At 46.6% G+C, this 14,218-nt stretch overlaps 1 protein-coding gene across 2 annotated transcripts in view; it reads right to left on the bottom strand.

The window, feature by feature from the left end:
* FOXN3 (forkhead box N3) overlaps positions 1–14,218 on the bottom strand; it is a 403,845-nt gene that overhangs the window by 279,993 nt on the left and 109,634 nt on the right. For both annotated transcript variants that reach the window (XM_047080243.1, XM_047080242.1), the window contains exon 2: positions 7,307–7,422. The gene's annotated coding sequence lies outside the window, so the exon portion shown is untranslated. The remainder of the gene's footprint in view (positions 1–7,306; positions 7,423–14,218) is intronic.

Below are 14,218 nucleotides of genomic sequence, written 5' to 3'. Positions count from 1 at the left end.
ATAGTTTTGGGGACGAGCGTAGGTTGCCAACTTTTTATTTTGCCAAGTAAGGAGACTGAACTCACTGTCTTGAGCTTATTTTTCTCTTTGCCTTGGACCCAGGGAAGAGTTCATCTTTGAATGCTTATTTATGCATATCTGTCTGCCCCCCGCACCCACCCCCACCACCGGACTCCGTGCCCAAGCATCCCCTCTGCCTGCCTTCCACGCGGGAGGCCCCTCGGTGTCCAGGAACCACTGAAATAGACCCGACTGGGTCCCAGATCTGAGAATTATTACTTATTTTCTCATTTTGCTTGAGAATGTTTCACATTTCCTTATCTTCCTTGAGAGAATTTCTGTGAAACACCTTTTCTAAGGTGATAGAACTACAGAGTCATCTCAAAAAAAGTCAACACATTTTACACTGGATTCATTTCAACCCCTGATAAGAAAGTAGTATATATGCTTCTAATGGAAATGAATTCTAACAAAAGGGTGTATTCACACTTTCAGCCCAGGGGCCTGACCTACAACGGCCGAGAACACATGTGCAAAGAATGTGAATGGCTTCTTTTACAGGCAGCAGCAACAGAAGAGCAAATGACCAAAGACTTTCTATCCATTTATCTTGACATAAACCTACTCTATGGCCAGCCAAGATGACTATTCTAAAGGAAACCAACTTGTAGAGTCTGGACCAGAACCAAGGCTTTCAGCAACAGCTAAAGATTGAGGCCAGCTTAATTTCTGAATTCTTAGAAGACAAAGACCATCTAGACTAATGTGGCCTGCACGGTGCCCATGTTTTAAAAAAAAAAAAAAAAAAAAAATCCCTTATCCCTTGAGACCAGAATGCTCTATCTGGCCTCTCCATCCCTCGAAAACAGTTTGCAAAGGGCCTTTGACATCAAGAGCTGTTCGCTGAATGGACAAATGAACGAACGCCCCTGTTTACCTTGTTATCTTTCAGAACACAGAAACAACTGACTTAGAAATCTTTTCGGTTAATTCTCATTTAAATAAAAGATAGATTTTAATCTTGTTTCCAATTATCAGTCAGGACCATCCCTTCTCAAGGAATAACCGTTGCAATCATTTTACGAGCTACCGTAAAATGAGTGTTTACTACCTGCCAAGCACCGTGCCCAGTATTTTATAAGAATTATTTTATTCCATTCCCATGTCATCTCTACCCGGTAAATATCACTCTTCCCATTTTACAGATGGGGAAATGGAGGCTCAGATAACTTAACATTATTTTCTAGGAATCTACAGCTCAAAAGTCACACCCGAAGTCATTCAGCTAGGAAGAGACAAGCTGGACTCTGGAAGTGTGGCCCTAACATCCACTGCGTCCCCCTGGGAATCTTGGGCCACGTCACTAAAACCAACCGTGCCATGAGCCACGGCTGTCATGGCACATGCACTTTAACTCGTGCTGCTAAAAACCCGGGCCTTGCCCTCCTTTCCTTGTAGCCAGTGATCTTTTCACTCTGTCTGAAAGTCCTGTTCAAGCTTTCCACCCCCTCTCTCAGAAGCTCTAACTCTCAGCCCCCAGGCCTTGGCCACACCACAGCCAACGCCCTGATTGCAAAGCCATTCCGTCCAGCCAGACTAACCCATTTCTTTCAAGAGAGTTGGTGCAATTCAAAAATGGCGTATGAGGGACCAAAACTCTGAAATTTGTTTTAAATAAATCAAGTTCTCCAGAATTCACAAACCCGTTCCATCTGCTTTAGCTTCTGATGACAAGGGGCCCATGGGTTCCTGTGGAAGCTGTTTCCCTCCCCCCCTCGTGATGTCTCGCTTGGTGACCTTGCTTCGTGACCTTGCTTTGTGACTTCTGTGGCTCTAAGTTTCCCTATATAGGGAATACAAACTCTTACAACCTACCTCACGAAAATGATTGCAATAACCAAGGGAGATAGCAAAAACGCTTTAGGGGGAAAAAATAAATGCCTTCTGAAACTAAGGTGCTAATATCATACCTTTTCCAAATCATACAGGTTATGGCAAATTAGAGCGGGCACTTACAAGGCCAAAGCGTAGCTCCAGAAACTCTCTGTTACATATATGGGTATTTCCATTTAATTAAAGGTTTCCAGGAAACACCTAGAGCCATTATCAAAGGTGCTAACTGGGCAGCCAATAGGAAAAATCCTTGTAGGTCTATGAATCAGTCCTTGGGAGGGTTTTTCGTTTTGTTTATTAACATTTGTGACTCAAGCATAACTTCCCTTGGTATTAAAGTAACTGGGAGCAGAGATGAATTGCCCAATTTTTAATTACATCTGGCCTCCTTGTATCCCACGCCGTAAGCACCCTGTCTATGAGGGCACCATGAGAACAAGTCATCTGTCGTTGGCTGTTCTGAAAGGACTCCGGTGTCTGCAGGGCTTATGACCACTAAAATAAAGGGTTCTAGCCTTCTAAGAATGTAACACACACACTCTTTGTGTGACTTTAAAAACTGGCTGAGATAATGGGATCATCACAGAAAACATGCTGAACTGTGTTTGTTGACTGTTTTCACACCGTGTAACCTGTCCAGCCGTCTCTGCTTCCCAAGGCATCAGACTCCATTTTGAACAAGCATTTCTTTTTTTCCTTTCTGGAGTCTCTCATTTTCTCCATTGTATTAATTCAGAGGAAAAAAAGACCTCATAAATGTCATTTCATATTCCAAGCAATTTGCTATAGGCAACTACACCATTACTTTGTACAAATAAATTTACATAAATCATTATTAGAATGTTTTATCTTAGCAACATTATTTGGTTCCCAGAGCACAAATTAAATGCATGCTTAAAGCAGAATATTTTAAAGTTATTCCTATATTGTTTATGAGACAGGATTAGAAATTTCCATCTAATCTTTCTTTCATAATGGAATTCCTTTAGTTTTCTTTGTACATTTAGAAACCACATGTATCATTTTCTGGGGGCGGGGGGAGGGGGTGGTCTTGAAGCAAGCAATGCCAAGAGATGATTCTGCCACACTGGGTTCCTTTTCCAGAGACTCTTCCCTTTGATTCCATGGGTTCGGTTTTGAACACTGATTGGGAAGGCCAGAAACCAGGGAAATTAATACCATCTCGTGAATAAATGGGTTTTTGTTTGATATTATTCTGCAAGCACACTAGTCTTTGGTTGTGGTTTGGCTTTTTTTTTTTTTTTTTTAATATACACATTTGTAAATAAACTGCCTGAAAACAGAGCTCAGTTCCTCCTGGCTATTTGTGTTGGGAAGGAGCCTGTTTGAATCAACTGCACTGCACATGGCAAGTCTTCACAGGCTAGAGTTCTACCCGCCCCCTAGATCTGAAAATAAAACCTCTCTCCCTGTGTCAAATGTAGCGCCCCGGGTTAACACAAGCCGGGTTTGTGGATGTCCAGGGTAATGGATGGAAAGGGACGACGGGTCCTGCTACTTTCTGGCTCTGGAGAATCACATAGCGATTCCGTGCCTCACCTTCTCATCCAGGGCTGGTCTTAGCTCTCTTCCAGTGTGTGGTCTGGGAGCAGGTCCCAAGCCAGTGTCAAGGAAGGGGGGCCCACACGGTCAAGGAGGGCACTCCCAGAGAAGGATGAGCAAGGCGGTCCAGTGGAGTGCTTAAGAGCAGTTCTGACCTGGATTCCATCCAAACCTTTCTGCCTCCGCTACCTCAGCGAGAATGAGATTACGTGTACCTGCCTCCAAAGTTTGTTACGAGGATGAAATGAGGCAGCACAGGCAAAAAGCTTAGAACAGCGTGACTCCGAAAAGGTACCTACACAGTAGCTGACGTTAATCTTGAAGGATGACCAGTGGGGTCAAGCTGGGGTGGTCATATAATTGGTTGTCTATACTAGGATATTTCTGGGTGTGAAAGGGAAGACTGCATGATAATTGCATTAGGTAACTGGCAAAGGCTTGCACAGCCCCAGGCCTACTGGGGCGGACGCGATTACCTTGACTCCACACCATCACCACTCAGTACCTGATAAAGAAATCAGGTAATAATTACCTCTTACATATTTGACAACTCATCCTACCATTCAAGGCTCTTTCGCACATCGTATCTGAGCCTCCCGTAAACTATGTGAAAAAATGTTGAGCTGGGTGAATTGCCTTTTAATGATGAGCAAAGAAAGAAAAGCGTAGAAAAAGTATGGGATTTCCCACGATGACCCAGTGTGGCAAGGGCAAGGGTACCCCAAGTAGATCTCATGCTCCTCTGTACTTACTTCCCAGCCTCCCGTCAACAAGGGAGGGTCATGTTACTAATTCTGGCCAATGGACTGTGGATGTGAAACTGGTCTGGGTCACTTCTGGTCTAAGGCACTTAAGAAAGGGTGTGTGTTTTCAATTCTTTTTTTCACATGCCGCAGCAACCAGGAAGCCACGTGTTGAAATGCAGGTGTCACGGGAGGGAGAAGGCTCAGATCCTCATAACTGGATGGAGGGTGGCCACACTGGTACAAACCAGTGAGTGAGAAATAAACTTCTGTTGCGCTAACCTTGAGATTTGGGGAATACTGTTTACCCTCCCGAGGGTAAAAAGCCAGTAGCCTTGGCTCAGCTACTTAATAGGAGTAAGAACCCACTTCTCCAACTCTGATAGCTGGAGTAGTTTCCACTCAACAATACCAGAGAATCCCCACCAGATTGGGAAAATATTGCCAAGATTAAATGGCATGGCTTACTCATGCTCAGTCTTCAATGCTTACTTGATTTAAAACAAAATATTTATTTGGTTTAAAATACGATCGTTCACGCCAAGTAAAAAGGGGAAAAGTTCCAAAATGCAGGGTGTGTTTTTATTTGGTGCTGATTTGTTCCAACATTCAGTTTACCCCCAAGAAGCCTGGATGCCTCATTTCAAAGACAGCGCTAATAGGTAAGTAAGTTTCTGACATGAAGTAGCCTCAAGGTCACGTCTAGATTTACTTGTAGGTTAAATGGATGAATGGAAAAATCCCCATCCAGAATATGGTCAATTTGCCTCTCTTACGCAAATCCTACTCACCCCTCAAACTTCTTTTCTTCATGGTGCAAAATATTCTGCACCTCAAATTTTTCAAACACTTGTGTCACACAAGGGTCTAGGCGATTTGCTAGGATGACAATTTTTTTCCACAAAGGGCCAGTCAACATTTACGATTTCTGACGGGCCTATTCAACTCTTGCCATTACGCAAAAGCTGCCATAGATAATCCAAAAATGAATGTGACTGCGTCCCAGTACAACTTTATTTAGGGACACTGAAATCTGAATTCCATTTAATTTTCATGCGGCACAAAACATTATTCTTCTCTGAATTTTTTCCAACCATTTAAAAATGCAGAAACCGGGGTGCCTGGGTGGTTCAGTCGGTGAAGCGTCCAATTTCAGCTCAGGTTATGATCTCACGGTCTGTGAGTTCGAGCCCCGCGTCGGGCTCTGTGCTGACAGCTCGGAGCCCGGAGCCTGCTTCGGATTCTGGGTCTCCCTCTCTCTCTCTCTCTGCCCCTCCCCCACTAGCGCTCGGGCTCTCTCTCTCAAAAATAAATAAACATTAAAAAATAATTATTGAGAAAAAACCTCTAGAAACCAGTCTCCGCCTGTGCACCACACATGAACAAGCAGCAAACCGCACCTGGCCCAGGAGCCCGACGGGCCCCTTGACTGAGCCTTGGATTAGGCTTAGAAGACAAAGGCCCACAATCACTGTAGTGAGAGGAGAGCACAGACTGTTATTCTAGCTCCTCTGCTTCCCGGTGGCAGGGGACCCAGGGCTCCATGTTCGGGAAGGCCTGAGCTCCTGGGTCAGCAAGCCCCTCGGCTCCGGGAGCACTGGATCACACTGAGGCGGGGGGGGGGGGGGGGGGGGGGGACCGTGGCCAGGACAGGCCCGACAGGATGGGCAGGAGTCTCGGCAGGCAACGTCAGTAGCACCTTTAAGACCCAGCGAAAGCCACCATTGCTTTATCCAAAAGCGGCCCGGGGAAAGAGCTAGGTGTGGGCAGCATTTGCCGAGCTATCCCAGAGCAAATCAGGACACTTGGCTCCCTGACTGGGGCCCCAGCTTCAGCCTTGAGACTTCCCCTGAATTCCGGCTTTCAGAAATCTCAACACTGACCCGCAAACTCGCCTTCTTGGCTTAGGCTTCCTACCCTTCAAAACCAGCAGGTACTGACCTCACGCGGCCTCTGGCTTATCCCCAGGCCTTGTCAAGCCGCAGCTGCCATGCAGAGCTTGGAGGGGAGGGAAACAGGTGGGGAAGAGAAAAGCATCAGGTAGACAAGAAGAGGCCACGCGCGGGCAGGCCCAAAGAAGCAAAAAAGGCCAGCAAGGGAGCAGCCAAGCCGGGGAAATGAGGCAACAATGACCACTGTCCCTGAAGGCGGCGGCCGGCCAAGCCCCCTCCACAACGGGGCAAGTGGAGTTTCCCCAGGGACACCTTATGGGACCCAGGCTCAGAGGGGGAAGCTGGCTCTGACTGGGACACTGGATCAGTGTCCTCTGAACCCTGTCTGGCCCACACAGCCAGGGCTCTCAGTGCCCAGGCTCACAGGGGGCTCATTCCCACCCTCCTATCCAGGTGCCATGTTGTTCCCCTTCCCTCAGCCTGGCCAGATGAGCCACAGCCAAAAAAAAAAAAAAAAAAAAAGCCCCCCGGAGGCCCTCCCTCTTCCATGAATTCTTCCCTAATTATTTCAATCCCAATCCTCAAAGTCTCTCAATTCCCTCAACCAAAGAGGGAACCATTAATTAGTACGCAGCACTGGCCCTAAACTGAGCACCACCATCTGCCATTTTCTTACGAGTGAGTCACGGATCTTTGGCCAAGCCGTGACTCTGGGAGGCGAGCTCCGTGCCTTCAATTTTTTCTTTTTTTCTTTTTTCTTCCCATCTGCCCCAAGAACACGTAACGGGTACTCCGCAATACTTACTACATTCAGTCAAAAGATACATTGGAAAGATTAATATAATTCAAGTAAAACATGGCATTATGGGAAAGAGACTGATTTACAGGAACTATGGCAGAAGCGAGTTTCTGTATGAAGACGCCCAGCGGTGTTCCTGTTGCTCCGTGTATCTGTGACACTCCAAAATTTTAAATAAAGATGTGATTGAATGTTTTCATTATCTTAATGCCTAAATTGGATTGACCACATTGTCAATCTGATCAGCTGCATAAATTAATCATTGAGAAGATTGGGAGGAAGAGGGGGAGGGTCCCAATTGATGAAGCAACAATCAATTTGGCATTTGCATTTAAATACAGCTTTGGTATTTCATTTATTCAGTGCAATCTCCCTGAGGAGGGGGGGGGGGGGGGATGAAGGCAGAGCCTGGTTACCTGAGTCGGAATGGGTCCAAGACACCGAGGTCAGCATTGCTCCAGTCACAGGAAGGACAGAGAGGCCTCCATAATCACGAGAACGCTGGTCTTCTAGGAGATGACGCTTCTAGTGACTGGTAGAGAGGAGCAGAAGAAAGGCGGGATCAGACCGGAGGAGGAGAGAGGACCCGCTCAAAACAATGGCTGTCATCTGGCCTGACTCTAAAAGCTGCAACCCTTGGGGCGGGGGGGGGGGGGGGGGGGGGGGGGAATCAACTGCAACAGTTACCTCTTATTTCTTGGGAAGTTATTGAACCACTGGGCCTTTCACAACAGAGTATTCTTACAACTGCCTCATGGGGCACAGAGGGACCCAGAAATTTGAAAATGCGTGCCACAGATATCATGAGATTATCTTACTTTACTACAACAGCCATGTGACATTCGTGAGATCATTTTACTTCACTATAGCTGTCTACATACTATAAACACTTGTCTATATACTATAAACACTCTATACACCATAAAGGAGAAACATCAGAGCACCACTCCCGGCCAGCGTTCCAGCATGTGGACCAGCCTTGATCCACTGGGCGGACCAAATACACAGGCTGCAAAGCCAATGACGCTCTTTTCTGCTGCTTTAAAATAAAATTCCTCTGGCTCTCCTCCTGGAGGAAAAGATCCCATCAAGCTCAAACTCACTAAATGGGCTGCAAACTACTGGCCCACATTTAACCAATAATCTTGCAAAAATAGGAAAGTTGGTACATGAGATAGATTGCATAATAATCTGTGATGGAAGATATTTTTTTTTAGCCTACGCCTCAAAGAAGACAAATGGATAGACTCTCTCACGAAAAGAACGAGCTTATCCTGTGCACTTCAGTGTAGAGAACGTGAGGAGATAAATTCATCAGGTCAGTGATTCTCAAACTATGGTCCCTGGAACATCAGCAGTGGCATCATCACCTGAGAGTTTGTTCGAAATACAAATTCTTGGCCCCCACCCAAGATCTACTGAATCTGAATATTCGGAGGTGTGGACCCAGCAATCCGTTTTAACTAGCCCTCCAAGTAATCCTGACAAAACTTGGATTATTCATTGATCCACCTACTCAAAGACACCCCTTCTGTTGTTGTCAAGTCAAATCACCCTACTATACTGCACATTAAGCTTCAATTAAAGGCAAAGCATTGAACCACGGATTGGGGAGGGCGGAAGAGTCAGAGAGAGAGAACGAACGTGATGAAGTCCCTGCCTTTCAGAAACGTGTCGTCCACCCGGGAGGCGAGCCGAGCAGCAGGCAACCCGAATACAGACAGTGTTATTTCCTCTAATACACAGCTGCAGGGTTTCTGAGGACACATCCGTTTCAGGTTGGGGTGGAGAGAGCAGGGAAGGGAAAGCGTCGAGACAATCACAATAATCACAGGCCCTGAGATCCGGACAGGATTTTGACAGGCGGGGGGGACAGGCCAAAGCTGTAGCAAAGGCCCAGAGGCAAGAGAGTGTGCGGGGCCATCCAGGTTCTTGGAGCCACCAGCTCGGGCTGAGAAACCTGAAGGCGGTCTGGGTGAGACAAGGTTGCTTCCAAGCACAGACAGGTAAGTGCTAGGGGCTTGTGACTTCTCTTTCTTGTGTGAAGACCACCAAGTGGCACCTGCCGCTTCTGGTTAGAAACGGATGTCTGATAAACCAGGTGACTTAGAGATTCCTAAAGCCAGTTTGCTTTTCGGTACTTTTGTTTTTTATTAGTGCACTTTTTAAAGGGGTGCACACCTCAGCGGCTTTAAGGATTAACCCGCTGAAGAGTCCTGCGCAGGAGGAAGACGCGGAAGAAAATTTGAAAGGAGGCACAAGAAGCTAGAGGTCACAGCAGCCTCGGGCCATTCTGCAGAGGGGCAAAATGTTACCATACCTAAAGGGCCCCTGAAGACACCTGTGGTTTTAGTTTGATAAAATAATTCATGCGGATAGTGGTGTGCCTTTAAGCGTGGGAAAAAAAAGATTCAGCCAAGGGATGGGGAGAGGGAAGAAATGGGTAAAGGGGTCAAAAGGTACAGACTTCCAGTTATAAAATAAATACGTCACCTGTGTAAGTAATGCACAGCACGGTGACTACAGTTAGTAATACCATATTGCATACTTGAAAGTTGCCGAGAGAATAGATCTTAAAGGTTCTCATCAGAAGAAAAGTTTTGTAACTACGTAAGGTGACGGGTACTAACCAGACTTCTACTGTGGTGACCATTTTACAATGTACACGAATCTCAAATCACTACGTTGTACATCTGAAACTAACATGTCAATGATCATAACTTCCATTTAAACAAATTAAAACAGGTAAGAAAAATGTTAAACCAACCTTCAACATCTCCACTTAGGAAAAAAAAAAAAAAAGGACTTTTCACGATCAAGAAGGCACGGCTTTTGCCTCTAGAAAACTGACATAAATAGACGGCTTTATTGCCTGACGCTGCTCGGTGCACGAGGGGACACTGAAACGTTCTGACGTCGTGCAAGACTGATAGAAGCGAAGCGGGGTTCAAAATCCGGGATATGTGGTTGCTTATCCGGTTCTGCCATTTGGCCATCTGAGTCACTGTGCATAAGGGACCCGGTCTACACTGATCCAGAACGAGAGACAAGAACTTGCCCCACCTTCGTTGAAATGTAAAGAAAAACACAGACAGGAAATTGCTACGACAATTACAAAGCACCGTGCTACTGTAAGGCACAGAATTATCCTGCTCATTGAGACACCTGGGTCCTAATACTTGTTGTATTGGCCCTTGAAAATAGAAAAATAAAATATTTCCTATGCCCTTGAGACTCACCTTTCAAATACCTGCAGGGATAGCAGTCCTAAGGAACAAACTTGGCATCAACAAAACCATTCTCCCAAGAAACCTCTCAAGGTAAATTTTTTACTCAGAAATTGTTTTTAATTTTATTTCTCTGACCACAATAGAGCATCCAGTTATCTTTCAGCAGTTCCTGGTGAGCACAACTCAGTCTTCAGCAACACTGACGTATACGATGGCGATAATTTATCATCTCTGCAGTAGTTTAGTCCCAGATGGACCATTTACTAATTTATTTCCATATGTAACTGGCAGAGAGATTAATCAGGCTTCCAACTTGGAAACCTGAATTGCGCTTTATTCCCTTAACAGGCTAACTCTGGACAAGAGGAAGTACACGTTTACACAGAAAGCCAAGAGTGCCTCTGAAAAAGCCTGTCGACCTCAGACACAGGCCTTTAAACACACGCGCGTGCGCACGCGCGCGCACACACACACACACACACACACACACACACACACATTCACTCACTCGCACAGCTTGTTCCTTATGTCAACTTGGAGGCCTGGCTCTTTCTTTAGATACTCCTGGGCTCTTCCCATAGGGGCGGGGTCTGACGACAGGGCTGCAGGCAGAAGTAAGCCCTGAGACGTAATGCCAATCAGCTCTAGCTGCAGCCCCGTTCCATGCCCCTCCCTGTGTGCAAGCACAGGGTCTCATATTTCTGAAACTGAAGAGATCTTTTTGCCACGGTGCTGCGCCCAGCTGGCCCGGCTCTGTGGTGCCCAGGCACTGGAAAGTATGCGCTTTCTTTTTTCCACTCTTTTTAAGGGTCTGAACTTGACCGAGTTCAGCAGCTGCCGCTGTGTCCTCAGCGCAGCGATGGCTAAGGAATTGTTAGCACTGCTCCCAGGGCCCCTGATTTAAACTCGAGTCCACTTTTGTTTTTAATTCTACTCCCATGATATCAGCCTTTAGCAAAGAGTGGGTAACCGGATCGTTGTGCGATGATGGCGTTTACGTAGAGAAAGCCGGCCAACCCCAACACAAGGCAGACAGACCGGTGATGTCTTAAGTGAAACCCAAGGCCACAGCCAAGAAGGCTCGGCAGACAGGAGGACCGTGTAGAGAGGTTATCAGCTGGATCCACACGCCTGGGTCACTAACCAACCGGGTGGCTTTGGAGAAGTCCCTTAACAGTTCAGACTTACAATTCTCTCCCCTGTTAATATGAGGAGTTCAGCTCCCTAAGGTTCCTTCTGGCTGTAAAATCTCGTGATTCTATAAATATGAGAAAAGAAATCAGCCGTTCGCTTGGTTTCTGTGTTTAGATGATGGCAAACAACCAGAAGTTTAGAAGCATCTGAAAGGCACTGAACTGGTCCAGATGCTTGGTGCTGTGACAGACACAGCATCTGGAGCCTCAGTATATCCCTGTGAGCTGAGGACATGAGCACTGGAGACTGTGTAATGACGGAGATCTTTATGAGGTCTTAAGGATTCAATGAAATATGACAGCTTGCAGTACTGTTCTAGGTATTGCAAACGCTACTCAAGTCCATGAGTCATGGTCCTGTCTTTAATACGCTTACACCTCAGTTAATGACAGACACAACTGATCTTAATACCGTGCAGTTCAGTGCTGTAATTGCAGAAAAGGAAATTGTTATGGGAACATGAAGGATGGAGAAATCATCCCACTGAGGGTGAGAGGGAGACTTCTGTAAGGTTTTATGGGAGAACCGGAAAGATGGGAATAAAGGCATCTGGGCCAAGGCAGTGGCCAGAGCAAAGGCCCAGAAACTTCCCGGCATGGCCGGGACACGGCACGCAGTACCCCAGGGCAATGCCACAAGACGCTCAAGGAAAAGGAGATCTAGAGACAAAGTGATGAGGTTCTGGGGTGACGGCGGGGGGGGGGGTCCGGAGCCGACAGCCAGGAAAGAATTCTTGCAGACGTCTCTGGTGCAAAAAGGTGATTTTATTAAAGCACGGGGACAGGACCCTGGGCAGGAAGTGCTGCACAGGTAACTGATTATATATCCTCAGGTTGGGAGGGGGTTAGGGATAAAATAAGTCCCTAAGGAATTTTTGGAAGCAAGGTTTCCAGGCCCTAGGTGTTGTTAGGAAAATGCTGTTTATTACCATGCAGTAAAACCTCAGTCACGAGACCCTTCAGATGTATATCGGGGGGTCATAAGCTTGGAGTATGACTGCCAGCATGTATCTTGGGGCAGGTGAGATAAAGGAAGTTTCCAAAGGGATTTTTATATGTTAAAGTAGACTTAGAGGATCCTGGGGAGTCAGGATAATGTTAAGCCAAGATTCCTTTTGGCCCCTAGCAAAGTGTCATCATCCAGGCAGCTGAGCTCCTAGAGGGAGGTCACCCTGCCAGTTTCAAGGACTTGTCAATGGGCTGTAGGCAGTAAGGGAATTTCAGTTTTCATTCGCTTTAGTTTCCCACAGCACCATGGCAAGCACTTAAAGCCCTTTCCTTTGTTCTTGGGTAGCCAGGAGTGTCGGAGGCACATCCCACATATCCCACCTGGGGGGTGGGAGGTGGGGAGGGGTGTCGTTTGTCTGTATTTTGCCCTCAGCTTGCCTCACACTCCCTCATCAAAAGAGCTGAAGAGGGACCGGTGGGGAAAGCCCTGGACGCCGGCCTCCGGACTGGCTTTTACCCTGGGACACCAAGAACCTCCAGAAGTTCTGAGCAGTGGACACTCCATATGAGCTAGGCTGCAGGAAGTTCGTCCTGGCAATTCTACTGCCGTTTGAGATGGGTATTACGATCAGTCTGTACCTTCATTTTTCTCTTATGCACTCCATGCTGCCACTATTTGGGAATCCCTCAAATTTATTTTTTTCCAAATCAATTTCCTGGCCCTTCAAATGGAAGCAATTGAGTTTCCTACAAGCACTGCCAGGATTTTACATTCGAATGACTGGTTTGGCCTAAGGCTTTGCATCTAGGTTCCTGTGTTTTTCTCTTCTTACAAAAGAGTCAAAACCGCATGGTATAGACTCACGGATTTGTTGTTGTTGTTGTTGTTGTTGTTGTTGTTGTTGTTTTCCCTCTTTTGCCCTATGCTGGAAAATATTCGGGGATGATGGAAAAAACACACAAACATCTCGACGGTTGGAAGGGCTTGCTCTAGCGCTCACAAAAAGACCAAAGTTGAGTTAGTCATTCGAAGTAGTTCACGGGCACTTTTTTGATTCCTGGTGTCCTCGCCCAAGGTTAATAAACCCCAGGTTTCCAGGGCCCCTCGAGTGTAATAGTAGAAAATCACGCAGACCCTCATACCAACGGTATCTGGTTCCTCTGCCTGGGGGTGGGGGGAGGGGCGCGAGCACAGGTGGCTTCTGCAGCTGTCACCGAGAAGCTGCCCACCACCATGATACAGGGCACGGGGAGGGGGTCCGCAGACCCTAAGTGGGCTGCCCCTAAAATGGGCTGGTGTCGCACAACAAAACCGAGATGAGCGCGGCAGTAAGAGGAGGGGCTTCTCCTCTGAGGAAGGAGCTGCCTTGGGCATGAGCCGCCAAAAACCTAATTCTCCATAGAAAACACACACTTCCCTTCCCATCTCTGGGTGGCTCAGCCCACAGATGGGCATAAATGGGAGGCTTCCACATTCGTTTTCTTTTGGGCCACCTTATTTAGAAAGGCAGATCGTATCTGTCCACCGGGGTGGTGACGAATCTAGGGTTCAAGTCCCTGATTTATGGTTCAAAATCTGTCCCAGCCCTCCACATACCCAGGTGTTCTGGAAGGTCCAGAGTGCATAACGTCCCCCCGCCCCTCCGGCCCCTCCAATAGGCGTTCTGTTAACATCTAAGCAAATCATTACTGTGAAGAACAACATACGGGATAGTCCCTGTAGTTTCCCGTGCACATAAAAAAACAGTCTCATCCACACCAAGAGAGTTGCATGTCTCAAGCCACTTTTTGTAAAAGTCCACCAATGGTCAGAAAATGAGTCCTCCTCAAATGAATAGATTAGCTTAAATTACCATGCCATTTTACATTGTCTCCACTGATAGATGAATAATAAAACTATAAGGTAAATGTAGCTTGAACTGAATAATGGGCATAAATAAAAATATTGTGACATTAA

Source organism: Lynx rufus, unplaced genomic scaffold, assembly GCF_022079265.1.
Source record: "Lynx rufus isolate CCGP_SWC_20201006 ecotype Redwood Valley unplaced genomic scaffold, mLynRuf1.p SCAF_17, whole genome shotgun sequence".
NCBI classification, from domain to species: Eukaryota; Metazoa; Chordata; class Mammalia; order Carnivora; family Felidae; genus Lynx; species Lynx rufus.
Note: the sequence above shows the minus strand (reverse complement) of the source record. Positions and strands in the feature narration are given on the sequence as shown.